This window comes from Thamnophis elegans, chromosome 15 (genome assembly GCF_009769535.1).
Source record: "Thamnophis elegans isolate rThaEle1 chromosome 15, rThaEle1.pri, whole genome shotgun sequence".
NCBI lineage: Eukaryota > Metazoa > Chordata > Lepidosauria > Squamata > Colubridae > Thamnophis > Thamnophis elegans.
Genome location: NC_045555.1, coordinates 16,946,606 through 16,969,741, shown reverse-complemented (window position 1 = coordinate 16,969,741; position 23,136 = coordinate 16,946,606).

Below are 23,136 nucleotides of genomic sequence, written 5' to 3'. Positions count from 1 at the left end.
AGAGGATTTATTTTCAGGGGAGGGCTTAGTTTAGCGCATGCGCTCAAAAGCCTGATTGGGCTTATTATACAGGGAGGTGTTATTTTCAGGGAAACTTGAGTGGCATCCACAGAGGGTTCAAAAGCCACGAGAGCTACCATCAAAGCCCTGCCCTCTTCCTAACCTGTGTGGGAGCGGAATTTCAACCACAACTGTCACCCTGACTTTTCTTGACTCCAGGTAAATCCGCAGTTCCTAGATGCTTTAACCCAGTTCTTGACACAAAACAGCATCCTAAATACTCCATATAGTTAAGACAGCTTGTTCTAATACTTACACTATCTTGCAGGGTCGGCAAATCTTTTTGGCACTGAGTGTGCGTGCACTCATCGGGGACACGCCCTGGAAGACAAGCTGACAAGTGGGCATGCACATTCCAGGCAATGAACTTCCGTTTTCCGGTGCGCGCATGCACACCAGCCGGCTTGTCTTCCGGTTACTGGTGTGTATGCGCGCCTGATGATCAGCTAGCCAGCACACATGCGCACAACGGAAGACCAGCTCTTCTGGTTTCCAGCACTGCCGCATGAGCAAAAAACAGCTGATTGTCGTGTACCAGAAACCCGGAAGAGGAACGGGGGATGCCGTGCGTGCCAGCTGACAGGACTCCACATGCCACTTCAGTCATACGTGTCATAGGTTCACCATCACGGTTATATTGGATTTAATGTTGCAGACAGTCCCTGACTTACAACAGTTTATTTAGTCACCATTCAAAGTTACAGCAGCACTGAAAAAACAGACTTAAGACCATTTTTCAAACTTATGACCATTACAGTATCATGTGATCAAAATTTAGACCCTTGGCAACTGACTCATATTTATGACGGTCGCAGTGTCCCAGGGTCACGTGATCCCCTTTTGTGACCTTCTGACAAGCAAAGTCAAAGAGGAAGCCAGATTCACTTAACAACCATGTTACTAATTTAACAATGGCAGGAAATCGCTTAACAACAGTGGCAAGAAAGGACATAAAATGGGGCAAAAGTCAAGAAATGCTTTGCTTAGCCATATAAATGTTAGGCTTAATTGTGGTTGTACTGTAAGTCAAGGACTACTTTTATAAGGCTATAAATGAAATACTGGTGAAAAGTTTTAAGGATTAAAGATGTAAATGGGAGAGATGTAATCAAGGAGAGAAGCAACCTAAAACTAAGGAGAAATTTCCTGACAGTGAGAACAATTAATCAGTGGAACTGCTTGCCTCCAGAAGTTGTGAACCCTCCAACACTGGAAGTTTTTAAGAAGATGTTGGATAACTCTTTGTCTGAAGTGGTGTAGGGTTTCCTACCTAAGCAGGGGGTTGGAGTAGAAGACCTCCAAGGTCTCTTCCAACTCTGTTATTCTGTTTTGTTAAATGTATTGTTAAATACCAGTAGTATCTGCAGGATTTGAAACTTAGCAAACTATGAACTAATTCTTGGGAGAAACACTTAAGAAGAGTGTTTCCATCAGTGGGAAAAACTGAGTGTAGCTGATTTAAAACCATTGTAGATGACTCACAATTTGAACTGACTTTTTATCAATGTCATGAGAGGCTTAATCAACATGATTGCATTTCGTCAAGCTTTAATTTACTGTTCAAGACTTGAGATACACTCAAATATGCTTTACAGGGAGCCTTCATTTTTAGAGACCACAATTGGGAGAAGCCACGCATTGGTTGAGTCAAATTGTTAAGTAAAACTGCAACTGAGTCTCCTTGGGACAAGATGGATAGCAAGCAAAGCAAAAGCAAAGCAAAACAAGTAAAGTAATAAAATTAAATTAAAAGTAATATAAAATAATGAAATGAAATAGTAAATTAAATTAAATTAAAAATCCCGGAGTCCTTCGGGATTGGGTGGCATATAAATGTGTTTGATAATAATAATTAATAATAATATAAAATAAAATAAGAAAGTAATACAATAAAATAAAATAAGAAAGTAAAATAATATACAATAATAAAATGAAATAAAATAATAAATAAAATAAAACTACTCATATGACCCAACTTCAGTTTTTCTTTGCTTTAGAAACCTGCGAAGGTCATAAATATGAAATAGGTCACACAATTAGTTTTTCATCCTTGTCGTAACTGTGAATAATTGCTAAACAAGGCAGCACTAAAGGAGAACGACCTGTGTATTCTTTTCCATTTTTTACCTTATTCTGGTAGGGGGAGGGTGGCATTTTGAATGTTTAATTAATCTGTATTTGGTTCTTGTTTTTTTTTTTCCTTTTCGCTTCTAATTGATGGACAGGATACTTACTCATTATAATATTCTGTTTAGAATAGCAACATTCTGCAAAGTGCAGAAACATTAAGGCAAAAGAAATCAAAAGCATAAAATAAGTGTTAAGGAAATATCTACTTCATATCAACAATATTCATTATACAGTAGAACCACTGATCACAAATACTTCCGACCACGACAAAATCAAGTTCTGACCAAAAAATTAACTTTTTTTTTGCGGCCAATTTCCACTTCCATGCCATTCTTTTTGTAAGTGCCAAATTTCCAAAATTAGGTTTGGACCACGACCAAATCGGGTTGCGACCAAAGTTATGGAACGATTTATGGTCGTGCCTGTATATGGTCGTTCTACTGTATACCTATTCTCCAAACCACTTAAAGGCAGGACAAGAAACAAATGAATGGAAACTCATCAATGAGGGAAGCAACCTAGAAATCAGGATAAACTTCCTAACAGTGAGAACAATTAACCTGTGGCTTCCCACCACAAATTGTGGGTCCCCAACACTGGAGGTTTTTAAGCAGAGATTGAACAACCGTTTGTCTGAAACGATATAGGGTTTCCTGCCTGAGCAGGGGATTGGACTAGAACCTGGTGGTACAGATGGATTTCTCTTCAAACAATCATACCGTTTGTAGTGTACATAGATTTGCAAAACAATGGGATAAAGGAATATTCCTGAACTTTGTTTTATGATTTATATCTCATGGTTACTGTGAAATTGTGGGAATGCATCAATGCAGTTCATGTTCTCCCAGCTTGCAGAGCTTGGATTCATTGAATGAGTTTACCAAAAATGCAAATATTGCTGAATATATAGCCTCATGCTACATAACTAAGCTCCATTTCATGCTGAATAAACTAAATTATGAATGCCCCTTAAATAGAAAACTATCTTTAGACAGATTTTACTCCAAAAGCACTTTATTAAAATAAATTTAATGCAAATTTTTTAAAAAATCTAATTTAAATTTTAAAAATCTAATTTAAATTTTAAAAATCTAATTTAAAATTTAAAAATCTAATTTAAGTTTAAAAAATCTAATTTAAGTTTAAAAAATCTAATTTAAATTTTAAAAAATCTAATTTAAATTTAAAAAATCTAATTTAAATTTTAAAAATCTAATTTAAAATTTAAAAATCTAATTTAAATTTTAAAAATCTAATTTAAATTTTAAAAATCTAATTTAAATTTTAAAAATCTAATTTAAATTTTAAAAATCTAATTTAAATTTTAAAAATCTAATTTAAATTTTAAAAATCTAATTTAAATTTTAAAAATCTAATTTAAATTTTAAAAATCTAATTTAAAATTTAAAAATCTGATTGTTTTTTTTTAAATCATTGATATTTATCCACCCCGTTCTTGCTGGAACACTCTGGAATTAAATAAGGAAGTCTTTAATGAAGAAATGTATCCGACTCCCATGAAAGGACGTTTTTGCTGAACTGAAAAGTTAAAGCTGGCAGAGAACTGCACACTTGGGAGTTCTGCTCATGACACAGAAGATGAGTTACAAATGCTCCAAGGATGTGAGATAGGATTTTAAATAAAAATAAAAATAAACTAAACTTAAATTAAATAAAAAATAAAATAAAATAATAAAATAAAATAATAAAAAATAAACTAAAATAAAATAATGATAAATTAAAATAATAAACTAAACTAGTAAAGTAAAATAATAAAATAAAATAAATAAAAATAAAAATAAATTAAAATAAAAATAAATTAGAATAAAAATAGCGGCCCTGGTGCCCAAGAGGTTGTGGGCTGCTGGTATAGGATTTCCTGCTTGAGAAGCAGTTCGGGTAGAAGATCTCCAAAGTCTCTTCCAACATAGATGAATTGGCAGAAGGACAACAGAACAACAGTCATGAAATCTTTGAAAGGCTGTTATTTTTATTGTTTTTTTATTTACCTATATTTCCTATTTCCAAACCCGCCCAGCTCCTCAGAGATTGAAGAGATTTATTTTCTACTAGCTGATAACCCGGCATTGCCCGGGTATTTACTGATCCCAACCTTCCTTCCATGAACGTCGCCACAATTTCTAATGTTGGATTTTCTCCCTTATCAGAGGGAGCCCTCTTGTGGAGTACTGTGGAGCCATTACCATGGCAACTCCACAGCGCTGTACAGTAGAAGTCATTTTACAGCAGTACGGTAGAATCAATTTTAAGGCACAACAGGATCTACCTTAACAGAACACACACCCTGAGGGGTGTTAGGGATGTTTTACCCCCACAGTATTTGCTTCCAGAGAGTAAGTCATCTGTGTACCAAGTTTGGTTAAAATTGTTCAAGACGTTCCAGAGTTATGCTGGAACATACACAGACACACACAGAACCATGTATAAATAGAGTAGAGTAGGGTAGGGTAGGGTAGAGTAAAGTAGAGAAGAGTAGAATAGAGTAAAGTAGGAGAGGGGGGGGCGCTATTAGATTTACTTTCTATTAGCTAAAAGACAGAACCGGTAGGTTAAAATGATGAAGAAGATTAGATTTAGATCTCCCAAGGAGTTTCTTGGCTTTATGAGATGATCATCAGTGGAACAGACTGTAATATGAAGCGGTGAGATTTCCAGCACTAGAGATTTTCAGACTGAAGGTGGCTTGTCATCTACCAGAGATGCTCTTAATGAAACTTGCAATAAGTAGAACATTGGACTAGATGACCTCTAGGTTCCCTTCCCGCTCTTGGATTCTGAATCCATCAGGCTTAAATGGATGGAAAAGTCCAGATCTTCTGAAAGGGCAATACAGGGGTGAAATTCAGCAGGTCCTGGAGAACTGGCAGCGGAAATTTTGAGTAGTTCGGAGAACTGGCAAATACCACCTCTAGCTGGGCCCAGAGTAGGGTGGGAATGGAGATTTTGCAATATCTTTCCCCAGGATTGGAGAGGGAATGGGGATTTTGCAGTATCTTTCTCCTGCAACTCCCACCAAGCCACGCCCACCAAGCCACACCATGTCCACCAAGCCACGCCCACAGAACCGGTAGTAAAAAGAATTGAATTTAATCATTGGGACTGCCTAGGAATTTTTCTTCTTACCTCAAGGTTGCCCTTGGGCAAAAGAAAAACAAAATGGGTTTCCTATTGAAACCACTAAATTTAATTTATTAAAAGGTCTCACACCATTTCCTGGGGATTAAATAGAGAACCGGAGTTCTGCTTTATCACAGGACAAATCAGCCTTCTGACAACTTCGTGAATAGCTCCAAAGCGGGCTTTGACCAAAAAAAAAAAAGGAATAAAAAGAAAAGACTAACCAAATTGGATTATTTATCATTTCCTTACTGAAGCTGTAGCTCACATCATTTCAAGACACTTGGTAACGTACCAGATTTTTAAACAACATCCAGAGTTTTATTAAAATACAAGCAATGTCCTCTACTGTGATGACAAGAAGAAATCAAAGATAACACAGCAGATGAAGCCCTCAGCAAAATTTTGACTTTTAAGTTACAACCTTCTGTACCCTGTCAAAAAAGCTTCTCTCTTGATAGTGGACAGCCACTTGTTAGAAATGGTATTTTTATTTATTTCATTTAGTTTGTCAAACATGTAAAAGATAACAGATATAAGTATAAACATGGATATGAACACAGTAAATGGATACGAATAAATGGAGACAGTAGGACAGAGATGGTAGGCCAGTTGGTGCACTTATGCACGCCTCTTACAGACCTCTTAGGAATGGGGTGAGGTCAACAGTAGACAATTTTAGGTTAAAATTATGGAGGTTTGGGGATGTAACAACGGAGTCAGGTAGAGCATTCCAGGCGTTGACCACTGTTGCTGAAGTCGTATTTTCTGCAATCGAGTTTGCAGCAGTTTACCTTGTTTGTATCTATTGTTTGCCCGTGTATTATTGTGGTTGAAGCTGAAGTAGTCATTGACAGGTAGGACATTGTAGCAGATAATTTTGTGTACTACACTTAGGACAGACCATAGGCGGCATAGTTCTAGGTTCTCCAAGCCCAAAATTTCAACCCTGGTGGCATAAGGTATTCTGTTGCGAGCAGTGGAGCGGAGGACTCTTCTCGTGAAATACCTCTGGCTCTCTCAATTGTATAAATATACAGGTCGGATTCCAGGCAGACGAGCTGTATTTGAGAATTGGTCTAGTAAAGGTTTTGTATGCCCTAGTTTGCAGTACAATATTACCAGAGAAGAAGCTTTGCAAGATTAGGTTAACAACTCTTAATGCCTTTTTGACAATGATAGGGTCTCCTGCTTGAGCAGAGGGTTGGACTAGATGGCCTACAAGGTCCCTTCCAGCTCTGTTATTCTGTATTCTCATCTCTATGGAGAGCACATTCCATAACACCAGGGCCTGCAGCCTTGGTTCTCCTTAACTCCTGGAAATTTGGAACCGTCTAGTTTCTTTGAAATGAACTTAATACAAGGCATAATATATTAATATAACATAGTATATAACATAACATGAAGCAGTCCCAGAAGAAGAGGGAAAGACAACATCAAAGACTCTCTACAGCAGCTCAATGGTTGAGGCCACCAGAAGAGCAAAAACCAAGAACTTTGCATCTCCCTCAAGACCCAAAATGGTAAAAAAGAAGGAGGGAGAGACAAGGGGGAGGATGAGAAGGAGAAGGAAGAGGAGGAAGAGGAAGGAGGAGGAAGAGGAGGAGGAGGAGAAGAAGGAGAAGAAGAAGAAGGAGGAGGAGGAGGAGGAGGAGGAGGAGGAGGAGGAGGAGGTTGTTTATCCATTGAAGATCTGCTAGTTCTGATACACATTGATGGAGAAGGATCCTGTCTAAGTTAATTATTGCCAAACTTTGCAATAAGCTTCCCAGTCGAGCCAATAAATGTATTTTGCTAGACTGAAAACCAAACTATTAGCCTTCCTATTATCTCCTTTGTAAGATCATCTATAATGGGTTTCTGAAAGGGATGCATTGCACAATGAATTTTTAAACTATCTACTAAATATAATGTTTAATTACTTTTCTAAGTGCACATGCCATTAAGTAGCCATTAAGACTAATGTCCCAATTTACCTCAGCCAAATCAGAGAAAATGCTGATTGAGTTATCCAAATTCCTCAAGATAATTCTGCTGAATAAGAGCATGTGTATCCTTATTAACTCAGTAAACTTTTCTAAATTTAATTTCAGCCTGTGGCAAGACATCCTTTTTCCCCCAAAGAGATTCCCTACTCTTCCTTTTTCAGATGCTTTAATCTATAACTGAATTGAAGAGATTTTGGAAATTCTTCTTGGGTCCATGAAAAGCCCAACAATTGAAAACAGCCACTCTTTGGGAAGATCAAAATGGGAAATCACAATTTATTTTCAAGCATGTCACACCATCAATATATTGATCAGGATAACATATCACCCTGTCCTTTCATAAACCTTCTCTCACAAATTGTCACATTTGAGGCATGTAATATGAAATCCTGCATTTCTTGAAAAGTTCATAATGCTGGGATGGAAGGATGGATGGATGGATGGGAGGGAGGAAAAAAGGGGGAGAGGGGGAGAGGGAGGAAAAGGAAGTAAGGAAAAAGAAGGGAGGGAGGTAAGGAAGGAAGGGGATAGGAGGAAGAGAGGGAAAGAGGGAGGGAGGAAACAGAGAGAAGAGGGAGGGAGGAAGGAAGGAAGGGAAGGGAGGGAGTAAAGCAGAGAGAAGAGAAAGGGAGGGAGGGGATGGGAAGGAGAGAGGGAAGGAGGGAGGAAGCAGAGAGAAGAGGAAGAAAGGGAGGGATAGATGGAGGAAGGGAGTAAAGTAGAGAGAAAAGGAAGGGAATGACTGGATGGAGGAAAGAAGGAAAGCAGACAGAAAAGGGAGGGAGGGAGGAGGGAGATAGAAAGGAAGGAAGGAAGGAAGGAAGGAAGGAAGGAAGGAAGGAAGGAAGGAAGGAAGGAAGGGGACGGGAAGGGGGGAAAAAGAATACCTTGCAGGAAGGCAGATGGACTCAGTTACAGGAATGATATAAAACCTGAAAGTGCAGGTCACTCACCCTGGTGAAAATCTATCTGTACGGTCACTAAGAATGGGCACTCACTTGATGGCACATAATCAATCAAAGAAAAACACAGAAAATGACCTCTCTCTCTTTTTCTGGATCCCCTTTAGAAACAACATGAGGTATATTCCCTTAAAGAGACGGAATGAGCGGTTGTCAGCCTGTGCGAACAATACAGACAGAAGCCCTGCGTGCAGCATACAACAGATACAAATAAAGAACTCCAGAAGGAGGAGGAGGAAGAGGAGGAGGAAGAAGAAGAAGATGGTGATGATAATTTTTTCCAGGTCTGAAGGCTGCAAAGTTACGTGAGGAAATCTGTAGGCAGAGCGCTGTGAAGTCCCAAAGGGCAGAATATGGATTTCCATTAATGAAGGGAAGCTGCAATTACTTTGAATGAGTCCTGCTTCCTTCACATGACTCTCAAACAGGATATATGAAAATCGTCCGGTATGTTAAAGAGACCACGGGGGCTAATCATACCATTAATGAATAATTTCCTATACAGGCAGTCCTCCACTTATGACCACAACGGGGCTCGCAATTTCTCTTGCTTAGTGAGAAATTGGTTAAGTGACTTTTGCTCCGTTTCTCAACTTTCCTTGCCGGAGTGAATCGAGGAGCCGCCTCATCAGATCACCAACCCCACAATAATTTGGGGGGGCTTCTAGAAAGTTGGCAGAAAAAACTGCTCATTCTTTCTTCATCTTCTAAACTTTTTGGTCTACTTTAAAATTAGATGCCCTGGCAGGTTGTGTGTGTGTGTTTTCTTACAAGGCCTGCCTGTTTCAAAAACGAAATAAAGGCCAAAGCAAAATGGCTCTGCGGGTATTTAAAAAGTCTGTAGATGGTGGTGTCAAGATTCCAAATAGTATCCAAAAGTTAATCAGAGTCCAAGACAAAAGATTCCTCAAAGTTCCAATTTATTAAGAGCGCCAGGTTGGCACATCTAGGAAAACCCGAATCTGAAAGCTTCCTGGTTTTCCCACACAGTTGAAAGTTCAATATCCTGATCTCACACCCCCAAGTCCATCACATGGTCCAATCTCCCACTGCCAATGCTGGCAGTTCCACCCATCCAGTTCTGGTCAGGTGCAGAGGTGCAAAGGCAAAGGATGACCTTGGCTTTTTAGAAAGAATTTTGTTATGGCTACATATCACCCAACTCTGTATAATCCCCCCTCCTATTTTCCCACAATAGAAAATGAATAGTAGAGAGTGTGGCAGGCCTAAAATCTAAAAAAGAAAAGATGGCTTGCAGATCTGACAGGCGGGTTGTGTTGTGACATTTTCAACGAGCCACATCTACTTCAATCCATGCTCCTATTTAAAACTGCACGGCTCCAATAAGTGAACCCCTAAAAGAAAGCCTCTAAAAAACGTATACCGGGTTTTCCCGAAAATATGACCTACTCAGAAAGTAAGTCCTAGCTTGATTTTTTACATGTACACCCAATATAAGCCCTACCCCAAAATAAGTCCCAATTAAGGCCCCGCCCACTCCAGAGTTCATAGGTAAAAATTAATCTAGGGTGGGGATAGGGGGATGTACTACTTACTTTCGGATAGTTGTAGCCAGGCCTCGCGCATCTTTCTGCAACTGGCAAGGCTTTCCTGAAGGCCTCTGCAACCAATAGCAGAGCTTTGGATCAATCCAGAGCTCTATTATCAGCTACAGAGACCTTAAGGAAAGTCTTGCCTGTGTTCTGACCCAGGCTTCCTCAGAAGGCAAAACCAAAGTCTCAGTCCCAACAAAACCTATTTAATTTACACGACTGTGAATTACTTTCATTCACAGTCAGAGAGGCTTATCAGTCTTTTAGAGGAATGTTTATCTACATGGACCTTATCTCATGAGGAGCGCTGCCAGATAATTAGTGTCCACACACAGAGCAAAGCAAAACTTGGCAGAGAGACTCTTATAGTCACAAACAGAACTTTCCGGACCAAATGAACAAATTGTTTCCTGCAAAAACCCACTCCCCGTCGTTCCTCTTTTGTTTCCTATGGGAGGGGCCCATCGCCTCCAAGGTGTGGCTTTATTCTTGTCAACCCTGCTTTCTTAGTTGTTCTTTCCTTCTGGCAGCTCTGTGTATGTGCACACTGGGAACAGGCTCCAGCTGTTCCTCTGCCTCACTGCTGTCTAGCTCCCTCTCTGCCTCCGATGCAGAACCCTCGTCTGAGCTTTCCTCAGCTCTCGGGACTGGCCCATGTTCCTCCACAAACTCCTCACTGTCCGACTCTGCTGCCAGCTCCACAGGCCGCCAGCGGACCACAGTAGCCTGCTGCAGAAAAAATGGGCGAGGTGCGTGAGGCCTGGCTGCAAGTATCTGAAGCCGAAGAAGTTCCTGAAGGCCTCTGACAGCAAAAAGGAGGCTGGAGGTGATGTATGCACATGAGCCGAGTAAGTGGACACACACACCCCAAATAAGACCTGGTGCCTTTTTTGGTGGCAAAAAAATAAGACAGGGTCTTATTTTCAGGGAAATACGGTATATATTGCCAATACTCAAGCAAAGCCCTTTGCAATTGTAAAGTTAAAGTTAAAGGTTTCCGTCGTACATATGTGCTAGTCGTTCCCGACTCTAGGGGGCAGTGCTCATCTCTGTTTCAAAGCCGAAGACCCAGCACTGTCTGAAGTTGTCTCTGTGGTCATATGGCTAGCATGACTAAACACGGAAGGCACATGGAATGCTGTTACCTTCCCACCAAAGGTGGTCCCTATTTTTCTACTTGCATTTTTACGTGCTTTCGAACTGATAGGTTTGGCAGAAGCTGGGACAGGTAACAGGAGCTCACTCCGTTACACGGCACTAGGGATTCGAACTGCCGAACTCCTGACTTTTCTGATTGACAAGCTCAGCGTCTTAGCCACTGAGCCACCGTGTCCCTCAATTGTATGGCATGCTTAATTCACCTGGAAAATGCTTCCTGAAAGGCTCCACAAAGTGGTGTAAATCTTCCATAATCCCATATGTCAACAAGTGGTTTGCCTGTCTCCCACTCAACTCTATTCTTTTCCCTTTCAATCACAGGACCCCTGGGTACGCTGGCTTTCAATCAATGTTAATGCCATGAATTATCCTTCTGCTTGGGCAGAAAGTTCAAGGTGGGTGGCTGAAGGGCAGAAGTTTGTAGAATTTGGTCTGATGAGTACTTACCCTGAAGTGTTGGGGGGAGCAGTACCTTGTCATTAAGGCACATATGTTTATCAAACTGTGTATGCCACTCTGTTACATGCAGAAGGCGTTATCCTTTCTCACAACCAAGTGCCAATTGTTTAAAAAAATAAACAACAAATAAACGGGATTGAACACTCTTCGAATTTGAATGGGACACCACCAGAAAAACTGAAGGAGAAGGAGGGGGAAGAAATGGTGGATGAGAAGGGGAAGGGGAGGAGGAGGAAGAGGGCGAATGGTGGATGAGAAAGGGAAGGGGAAGAAGGAGGAGGGGGAAGAAGTGGTGGATGAGAAGGGGGAGGGGGAGGAGGAGGAGGAGGAGGAGGAGGAGGAAGAAAATCCATTTTGTAATGTTGTGAAGGAAACTTCATGGAGGGGATCTACAGCATACCAGCTTTCCAGTCAAAAGGATTCATAAAAATATTAAACTCTGGTGAATATATGGAGAGATATTAATTGCTTTGGTAGACTGCCTAGTAGCCATCTACTTTAAGCAGGAGTGGGTTTCTGCCAGCATTGTGGCCATTTCGGTGCGTGTGCTATTTCGCACACACGAGCGAGCGAAGCAAGCATGCGCAGGTGCCTATACATAGGTTTGAGCATCCACAAAACATTTTAAAGCATCAAAAATACATGCCGCAGCGACCAGGGAACCAATTCGGGGGTGGGGAGTGAGCATGTCATCCCTACCGGTTCAGAGACCAAGTCGCCATTTCCACAACCAATTCCACCGAACCGGCACGAACCGGTAGGAACCCACCTCTGACTTTAAGGCTACTTTTTGAATATGAAACTCATTGCTGGTCCTAACCACAACACATATCTAGCTTAACTTGCAATGACGATTGATACAGCTGAGTTTAAATGAGCCTCCCAGTTCTATGTTCCCCCTAGGGCCCAACCTCTAGCAAAACTCACCCTGTGTTTTGAGCTTCATCTTTGATTTCATGAATGACCTAGCATCCCATTTCATTCTTAGTTCCAGAAATAAAATATTAAAATGTAGCTACTCTTACCAGTTAAACAAATTAAGCTTCTCCTGTCGCAAATGTTTTTTTTTCCCAAGAGATAACTGGACTTTCTGGTTTTTTCTTTGAAGATGTTTCCCTTCTCATCCAAGAAGCTTCTTCGCCTCTCCTGAAAAATCTCTTGGAAAGGAACAGATAGCGTTTTAAACAGAATCCTTTCATGCAAAGTAAAAAATTATAGTTCCAATGATATTTTGTGGGATTTCAAAGCCATACAGCCTGTTATGGTGTTTCTCTTCAGCAGCCAAATAGGGAAGAACTTCCCTGAAACCACAGACAAGGAACAAGATCCAAGATTGATATATATATATATTACTGGGATTCAAGGAATCCTTGTGTAATTGCATTGCTTTTGAATGTTCTGGAAAAAAACAGAAAGGTCTTGTTCGATAACATGAGGCTAACTTCTATCATCTTAAAACTGATTAATGTAACAGCAGCAGCAGCATGTTCAATTCTTTGTGGTCCCTTGGACCATAGGTATTCTGACCCAGCCTTAGCAGAAACAAGAAACAGACTCCTTCTCACGAAAAACCCCTCTTTATTTATCTCCTCTGAATTAATAGCATTCACACACTGAAGAATCCAGGCAATAGTCCTTTAAGGAGTTAAGTGCAATAACAGACCTTATCAGTTCCTTGCGATAATTGCTCCCAGGCGAAAGGCTGGAAATTAAGTTCCGGCAGTCTCTGTGGCACATAACACAATGAGCAAAATCTTCAGAAATATGAACTGTTGTCTCCTACGACAACCATTCCCCTTTCCTTCTATTTATTCCCCAGCCAGGGAGGGGCCATTCAGCATCCACATGTTCCTTGCTTCCCAAGTCGACTCCTTGTCCTCCATTGTTCTCCTCTCCTAACTGCTCTGTGCAAACATGCATCTAGAAGGCCCCAGCTGTTCTTCCTCCTCATTCATCTCAGCCTCCAAAAGCAGCAGCCTCTCCAGTGGCTGGGAAATGTCAGATAGCCCTGGCTCTATCTCTGTGTCTGATACAGAGCATCCATCAGAGCCTTCCCCAGATTCCAGAATTGGCCCAAGTTCCTCCCCAGCCTCATCATCCGAGTTGGTGGGCCATAACAATAAAACTATAACTTGCCATTCCCTCTTGTCCTCCATGGTCCCCCAGTGTTTTCCCGAATTCATGTTCATTGCGTCGATGACTAACCCTCTCTTCCTCTGCCGTCCCCTTCTCCCTTCTCCTTTCACCTTTCCCAACATTAGGGCCTTCTCCAAGGAGTCCTCTCTTCTCATTTGGTGGCCAAAGTATTTGAGCTTCAGCTTCAGCATCTGTCCTTCTAAAGGACAGTCAAGGTTGATGATCCAGGCGCTGTATAACATCATGTTCCAAGTCTTCCCTCCCTCTTTCTCTGCCTTTTTCACTCACATTCCAAATTGCATTAGTTCGGAAATTGCATTATATTAATCAGGTCCCATGCATCTATATTTTTCTTCTGCTGTTCTGCAACATCATCACAGCCATCATTTCCCTTTTCAGTTTCCTTGCAGTGGTTAAAAAACTGGAAATGCAGAACAGGAGAGACAACAATCTCATGCCGAAAACCCAGGAGCCACCTGTTCTTCGGATATTCTTCTAAAGTGGTTGAAAAGCTACAACAATCATAGATTCGGTTTAACTCACACCTCCCCTGTGTGGCGGGTTAGAGATGTATTTTTTAAAAAAAAACAATCACCTGAAATAAAGAAATAAGCCCCATCCACACAGATATTCCACAACCTGGGTGTGACACGTGTTTGCAGGATTTAAGGATGTTGGAAGAAATTTCCCTGGTTTGTTCCCAGCTGGGAAGCAGGCACCAATGCTGAGAATAAATAGACATGGAAGCCAGCTGCCAGAAAGGGGATTCTTTAATTCAGTGGTGAAATTCAAATTTTTTTACTACTGGTTCTGTGGGCGTGGCTTGGTGGGTGTGGCAGGGAAAGGCTACTGCAAAATCTCAATTCGCTCCCCACTCTGGGGCCAGCCAATAGCAATAGCAATAGCAGTTAGACTTATATACCGCTTCATAGGGCTTTCAGCCCTCTCTAAGCGGTTTACAGAGTCAGCATATTGCCCCCAACAATCTGGGTCCTCATTTTACCCACCTCAGAAGGATGGAAGGCTGAGTCAACCCTGAGCCGGTGAGATTTGAACAGCCGAACTGCAGAACTGCAGTCAGCTGAAGTAGCCTGCAGTGCTGCATTTAACCACTGCGCCATCTCGGCTCAGCCAGAGGTGCCATTTGCTAGTTCTCCGAACAACTCAAAATTTCCGCTACTGGTTCTCCAGAACCTACTGAATTCCACCCCTGCTTTAATTCAGGAAGGCAAGAAAACACAGTTCCAGCCTTCCTAATTTGCAACCAGATTGGGGTTGCGAAGCTGATCCTTTTATGCTTAATTCCCCTTTAAAGTTACTGCAGCTTGATGGGTTTATTTGTGTGCCTCTAGTTAAAGCAATTGCCCTGGATCCTGTCTTCCTGCCTTAATGGGATAAACCTGTTCCTTGGGCTTTCCTATCCTGTGGGTTAATTTTGCTAGGAAAGAGGAAAAGGGAATTTCCAGGTGAGTTGTTTTTAGCCTGATTCCCATGATCTTAATGTCCCTACTTAAGTGTTTCTGTTGTTAGCTCTGTTACTTTTGCAGGGCTGCTCTGAGGTTTTTCTTTCAGCTGGTGCATCTTGGTTTTCTTAAAGGGGAAAGGGCCGATTTGAGTCTCTTGGCACTGTTTTCTGAGCATTAATCATCCATTAATCAGTGGAACAACTTGCCTCCAGAAGTTGTGAATGCTCCAACACTGGAAGTTTTAAAGAAGATGTTGGATAACTATTTGTCTGAAGTGGTGTAGGTTTCCTGCCTAAGCAGGGAGTTGGACTAGAAGACCTCCAAGGTCCCTTCCAACTCTGTTATTCTATAATCTAATCTAAATGCTGATTCTTCTGCCAAAAGGACCTCTCCCTTCTTTCTCCATCCTTCCTCTTTCTCCCCTACTTCTCTTCTCTTTTTTCTTTCCTTCTCTTCCTTCCCCCTCTGGGACCGTTCTGCCCCTGAATGCTCATGTAGGACATTAGCACCCACTCCTCTCCTAGAAAAATGAAATGTCCTGGGAAATATTAAAAAGGCAGAATATTATATTTTCCTGGATGTGAAAAGGGAGAGAGACATGTTTTTGAAAACAAAGTAGCACCCGGCAGCTTCCTCCCCACCACCTTTGTCAATGAGCCATTAAAGCCTGAGCTATTCTACTCTACATAACAAAGGTATGAATAGCCTTCTACGGAAACTCACCACAAGACACCTGGGAAAATTACATCAGCCAGCAAGGCAACCAAACTTGGACTCAAAGCACAGCCTAAAGAGTTGCCCCTGCATGGCCCCATGGGAGTCTGACAACCAATCAAAATACAAGTTCAAGATTAAAGGCCAGAGAGGGCATAAAGTCAGGAACTTTCAGCATCTCGGTCTCTTTTTTCTTCTTCACCCAACATCTGGAAGCATGTGATCCCTCTTTTCTGTTCAGGAGCTCAAGCCATGTGATCCTGTTCACCATTAAACCATCTTTCCAAGCAGCCTCCATGTTTCCAGTGTCTTTTTCTCCACTTGGAACTGAACCCAGAAGGACATTTCTTCCAACATACAACATTTTCACATATTACAATCTGCAGTGGCCCAGAGAAGCAGACTCTGCAAAGGTTGGGATTTTGGCAATCTTTGTTGCCAGCTAGAAGATCCAATGGCAAGGGGCCGTGGGCAGCCTACGCCAGATACCCCGGCCATGCGGTAATGCAATCTGAATATGTTTTGGCCTGGCTTGCTTCATTGAGCAGCAAATGTCTCTTTGGCAGTTAGGCGTCCCAAATTTAAACAAGCAAGAGAAAGAGCTAGAGGTATTTTGATCACGAAGAGAGAAAAAGTTGCATGCTCTTTTGAAACGGAGGTCTGGAAATAAAACGCCCCACGCTGTACCTAGTTTTTGGAAACCAAAATGAAAGGGGCTAGAATTAGTCCGATAGGACGAAGCAAGTATGCCTAGAACTATGAAAGAAGCAAGAAAGACAGTATAACAAAGAGCGTGTTTGGACCTATTATTAATGGTGCCTTGCATTTGTCCCCTTCAATTTCCCTTCAGTTTAAAACCTGAATTTCCTGTAGCGGTTCTGCTCACGGGGCAATTGAAAAGCACGCGTTACAAAAGCAATTTAGATCAACAGAGAACGGGCCACATTGTAGGAAGTTAACATCTACTCCTCTCCTAGAAAAATGAAATCCTGGGAAATATTGAAAAATCAGCCTATTATATATCCCTGGATCAGAAATGGAGAAACATGTTTTTAGGCAGGAAACAAGAGTCACTCTTAATAGCCCTCACCTTTGTCAATGGGCCATAGGCTGAGCTAGCCTACTCTACATAACAAAGATAGGATTAGGCTTCTACAAAAAGTCACCACATGGCATCTGGGAACTCAACCAAGCTTGGGACACAAAAGACACACAACCTACAAAGTTAGCTAAGACACGCACACACACACACCTGGAACTTTCAGCATCTTGCTCTTTTCTTCTTCACCCAACATCTGGAAGCATGTGATCCCCCTTTTCTGTTCAGGAGCTCAAGTCATGTGATCCTGTCCACCATTAAACCATCTTTTCAAGCAGCCTCCATGTCTCCAGTGTCTTTTTCCCCACTTGGAACTGAACCCAGAAGGGCATTTCTTCCAACAACCCGTTAGATCAGTGGTAGTCAACCTGGTCCCTACTGCCCACTAGTGGGTGTTCCAGCTTTCATGGTGGGCGGTAGGGGTTTGCTGTAACTCTGCTTTATAAATTTTATAAAGTAAAGTTACTTCCCTACCTTATTAATCACCATTACTGTGGAACTGTAGGGAGAGCCGAGGTGGCGCAGTGGTTAGGGTGCAGTACTGCAGGCCACTTCAGCTGACTGTTATCTGCAGTTCTAATCTCACCGGCTCAAGGTTGACTCAGACTTCCATCCTTCCGAGGTGGGTAAAATGAGGACCCAGACTGTGGGGGCGATATGCTGACTCTGTAAACCGCTTAGAGAGCGCTGAAAGCCCTATGAAGCGGTATATAAGTCTAACTGCTATTGCTATTGCTAACTGCTAACTGGTGGGCGTTTAGAAATGTTTACTACTAACAGAGATACAAAAGTGGGCAGTAGGTATAAAAAGGTTGACCACCCCTGCGTTAGATACATTCGCTCATATATCTGTAAAATCCAGCATAAGTCCAGCAACAGTAAATATGTACTTTGTGCAAGGGCTCATTCCCACAACATGTATTTCACGCCTAGGTTACGCGTCCCAGGTCAAATTTACAAGCTATAGTTAGGATGGGATAGTTAAGAGTCTTGGAGACTGAGATCATGAATAACTACAGCAAAAATATTTTTCTTAATCAAGGTTGAAGGAATGGTTAGCACAATTGCTCTCTGGATGTGTTACTATGAATCATTTTTTTCATTTAATGGAAAAGTCCCTCCCAAATGATTCCAACTGAATTCCGCTTCTGTCTAGACAGCTGGCCTTTGAACCATTCCTTCACACCACTTGTGAAAACGAAAAGAAAAGGGAACAGGAGAAGAAGAGGGGGTTCCTTTAACAAATCTACCACGAGGAAGAGATGTACCTATAAGGGGCCCGATGCAGGCTCTAGATTGTTTTTCTTCTCACTTTAGCAGGAGAACTTTTCTCCACTTCGTGGGAAGAGTGGATTAGCAGACAGGTGATCATGCAAGAGTGGAGTGATCAGGTGATCATTCTCAGAAGCAGCCACTGCATGTCACAGACAAGAGAAGAGAAAAGAGAGAGACACAGACACACACAGAGAGAGACACATACAGAGAGAGAAAGAGGGAGATGAAGAGGAAAGGAGAAAGAGAAAGAAAGAAAGAAAGAAAGAAAGAAAGAAAGAAAGAAAGAAAGAAAGAAAAAAGAGAGGGGGGAAAGGGAAGATAAAGAGAGAGAAGAAGTGAGGGAGGGGAGAGAGAAAAGACAGAGAAAGAGAAAATGAAACAGAAAGACAGGACAGTGAAAGACAGAAGGACAGAGAAAGGGAGGGAGGACCTTCTCTGCAGCTATCAGCCCGTCTTTCCAAGGTAGAGAAACTTTCTTTTAGCATTTTTACCCATAAAGAGACAAACAAGAAAAACATACTCTTTTTACAAAAGGAGTAAGAAAAACATTAAAAAGGAAAGGTCAGAATTCTAGACTAATTAAATCAAACAAATGAGACAAGCTCACTTCAGAAAGAAGGGAAAAGGAATGCATTCTTCTCTGAGATGATCACCATGTCTGTCTGTCCGTCCGTCCGTCCATCCATCCATCCATCATCTATATATCTAATATCGATCTATCCATCCATCCATCCATTATCTATCTATCTAATATCTATCCATACATACATACATAAATCATCTAATATCTATCTATTTATCCATCCATTCATCATCTATCTATCTAATATCTATCCATCCATTCATCCATCATCTATCTAATATCTATTTAGCTATCTATCCATCCATCCATCATCTAATATCTATCTATCCATCCATCATCTATCTATCTAATATCTATCCATCCATTCATCCATCATCTATCTAATATCTATCTATCTATCTATCTATCTATCTATCTATCTATCCATCCATCCATCCATCCATCAAATATCTATCTATCTAATATCTATCTAATATCTAATATCTAATATCTATCCATCCATCCATCCATCCATCCATCCATCCATCCATCCATCCATCCATCATCTATCTACTAATATCCATCCATCCATCATCTATCTATCTAATATATATCCATCTATCCATCATCTAATATCTATCTATCTATTTCTGAAAGAAACCAAAGGGCCTCATACCATCGCCTCTCGAGCATAAACAGTGTTCAATTTATTTTTCACTGAAATGGTCACAATCAAATTGCAGGCGGCATCATAAGCACCATCTACCGTCACAAAACAAACAGGTGAAATGAAAGACTCTATCTTGTGTTTCTCCCTATATCAAGATTTATACACAGGCAGCTGATTCAACCACCTGAACCCAACTACAGTTGAGATTGTATTCTCAAAAGAAAACTTCACCAAGGTGAATGAAATATCAAAACTCCGCTAGAATATGAGCATAGAAATGTATCTTCTTGCGTTTGGATCAAGATGAATAAAGCCATTCAGGTTAGTGATAGTAACACTATGGTTCTTCCGATAAAATAAACTTTTGAGAAGACCCTTAACATTAGAAATTAAATACCCCAAGGATTGATGATTGTCATGGAACGACCACAGATCTTGGTAACAGAGAGGGCTGCAAGAGATTTCAATTACTTAAGTTGTGTAGACACTAAATGTTAACAAAATCCCTAGGCATGAAAGGCTATCCACAAAACAATGTCAAAATGAACACTTCCATAATTATTTTGAAGGCAATTAAGGAGAAGATCTGAAGCTCGGGGTCAGAATGGTGGTTCAGATGAGTTTACTAAGCTCAGAGGTTGCCTACAACATACCCAACACCACCGACGAGGTTGGCAAAGATGTTTAAAGACAACTCAGCTAAATGTTGGAAGTGTCAAAAAGTACCTGGATCTTATTATCATATGTGGTGGACATGTGGAGAAGCAAAGAAATATTGGACAAAAATTAAGACATGGTTGGAAGAGATGATACAACAACGTATTGAGCTGAAGCCAGAAACATTTTTGCTAGGAATTCCATCTGAAATTTATAATAAAGAGAATGTATATTTAATTATTCATGTATTAGCTGCATTGTGCAGCTAATTGTATTTGCACAACCTTGGAAAAGTGTAGAGATTTCAATGGAAGAGAAGGTGATAAGGAAAATATTAGAATGTGCAGAAATGAGCAGATTAATATTAGCAATTAAGGAGAAAGAACGAACTGAATATATGATTATATGATTTAGGAAGTATTTTACCAATGGTTGGAGAAAAAAAAGGAGTTTGGAAATGAAGAAAGCTAAAAAAATAAGTAGATAATACAAGATATAAAACTGTTAGTATGTGTATGATAAGAATAAGGATGTTTAATGTTGACATATTATTACTAGAAGATATTAAGAAGAAAAATTGAGAGTTTTATAGCGTTTAAATGCGCAATATATTATAATAATAAACTTAAGGAAATAATGTTAATATGATCATGAAACATGTGGCAAAAGAGGAACAATGTTGCACAGAGATGTTTGTACCCAGACAACACACTGCATAAGGAAAGATGGAATGTTTATTTTTGTAACTGAAAAATAATAAAACTCTTTAAAAAAAACATATCCAAGACTTTTGGTAGAGCTTGGACATTTAAAAGAAGCTCTTGTTCACCTTCTGCAAGCATTTCTTTCTGCTTATCAGTTGCTTGTTCCAAAGGCTTACTTTACTAAATTAAGCAAAACACGTAAGAATTCACAACAGTACATTGTCCATTATTTAATATGCTCCAGTTGGAGGCTAAAATATAATGAAGAAAGGTTGCAGGAATTGGGTATGTCTAGTTTAATGGAAAGAAGGACTAGGGGTGACATGATAGAGGTGTTCTGATATCTCAGGAGTTGCCACAAAGAAGAGGGAGTCAAGCTATTCTCCAAAGCACCCGAGGGCAGGACAAGAAGCAATGGGTGGAAAGTAATCAAGGAGAGAAGCAACCTGGAACGAAGGGGAAAATTTCCTGACCATGAGAACAATCAACCAGTGGAACAAATTGCCTCCAGAAATTGTAGGTGCTTCATCACTGGAGGCTTTTAAGAAGAGTCTGGACAGCCACTTCTCTGGAATGGTTTGGGTCTCCTGTGCTTGAGCAGGGGTCTGGACTAGAAGGTCCCTTCCAACTCTATTATTCTATTATTCTCTTCTGTTGATGGTTGGATACTATTCCATGATGACTTTGTAAAGGGAAAAAGTAGAATCAGAGAGTTGGAGAGGAACTATTGCTCAACACAACCAATGAAAGTACCCCAACATAATTTATACTCCCAGAAGAATGGATGCCAACACAAGATCTATCACACTCGTTATGAAAGCAAGTTCCATCAGAAGAACAGCCCCTCCACAAAACTGCATGTGTGAGTTTCACTCAAAGAAAGCACACAGAACAAGATCTCAACTTAGAGCGGAGCCACCATTTGTGAATAGATGTGCCCCAAACTCTGGTGAACCATACCAAGATAGTTGAAGCTACTGTGATCCTAAGGACATTCCCATCCTCATTTCACCTCTGTTCAAGCCACAGCCATTACAGGAGCCTTTTTGATTGGATTCCTGCTAAGAACAAAGGGGGGAATGTGAGCCGTTCTGTGACCCTTCTAATTCTAGCATTTTTTGTTTCAACATCACCTTCGATTAAATATATGTAGTCCTCCCTTAATGATTTTCTGAAATGGGTGCTCAACATGAATGCTTGCAAGGTGTGGTAAAAAAAAAAGACATTTATGTGTTGCATGAGTGATCCACAATTGGAGCTCCCCTTGTTTCTTTGTGGGTCACACACGCAATACACATTTTTTTAAAAAAGATGGAACCAAAATCACTGCAGGCATCCCACAGTCACAGTTGTGACTCATTCTCTTACATGTAGATCAAGGGTGTCAACCTCAAGGCCTGGGGGTCAGATCTAGCCTGTGGGGGTGCTTAGATCCTAGTCTGTGGGGACTCTGCCAGCGAAAACGGAGCTTGTGAGGGTAGCCGGCGGCCCTCTAACCCTAACCCCGGCCACACCCCTTCCCCTGCCACACACCCTGGTCTCCCAAGAGTCTGAGGGGCCGTGAATTGGCCCCCTGTTTAAAAAACTTGAGGACTCCCATCTTGAATTCTAAATGCACCTTCAAATCACTCCTAAATTTCTTACTCCTGGGAGGGTTAGTGCCAGAATTTTTATGCTCTATTAATTGAATATTTACATTCAACACTCGGTCATCAACAGACACAAAAAGAGGAATAACATTTACACACCATTCAATAGATGCAATTAAAAGCAAAAAGGAAACGAAAAGGACCACACTATCTCCTTGCCCTCAATCAACACCCAGATAAGCAGAGGATAGCAGGAAGCCGTTGCAGCTGAAAACAGAGCGCGGGAGCCTGTTTTCACTGGCAGAGTACTCTGCTCACCACTGGCGCCCCCCAACATGAGTGATGTCGAACTGGCCATGCCCCCTCTGTTCACTCCCCCTGACCCCCCCCCAAGGTCAAACACAACCCTGATGTGGCCCTCAATGAAATTGCGTTTGACACCCCTGATGTAGAAGGTCCAGCTCATAAGGGAGAATGTGCTAAGCACACAGCTACAATTTGCTCTTATTTGTACATCCGCTGCAAGCATAGAAAAACAACCCTTTTATACAAGTGCGCTCGTCCCGCTCCAGCAATTCAAACCTATGGAATACACACTAAGATTATCCATGCAGTTTAGCCAAAGGGAGACTCAGGGAGCCTTTGAACTGTATCACTCCTGAAGTTTTCACACGCCTCACTGATGATCTGGAATTTGGACGACGTAGCCAAGGCGTCTGCAAAAGGAAATTCTTTTTCTTCAAGTTCTCCAGAAAAAAAAAAATCCAAGAGAGTATTAAGAGGCAAAAGTTTGTGACTGACAGCTCTGGTTTCTAA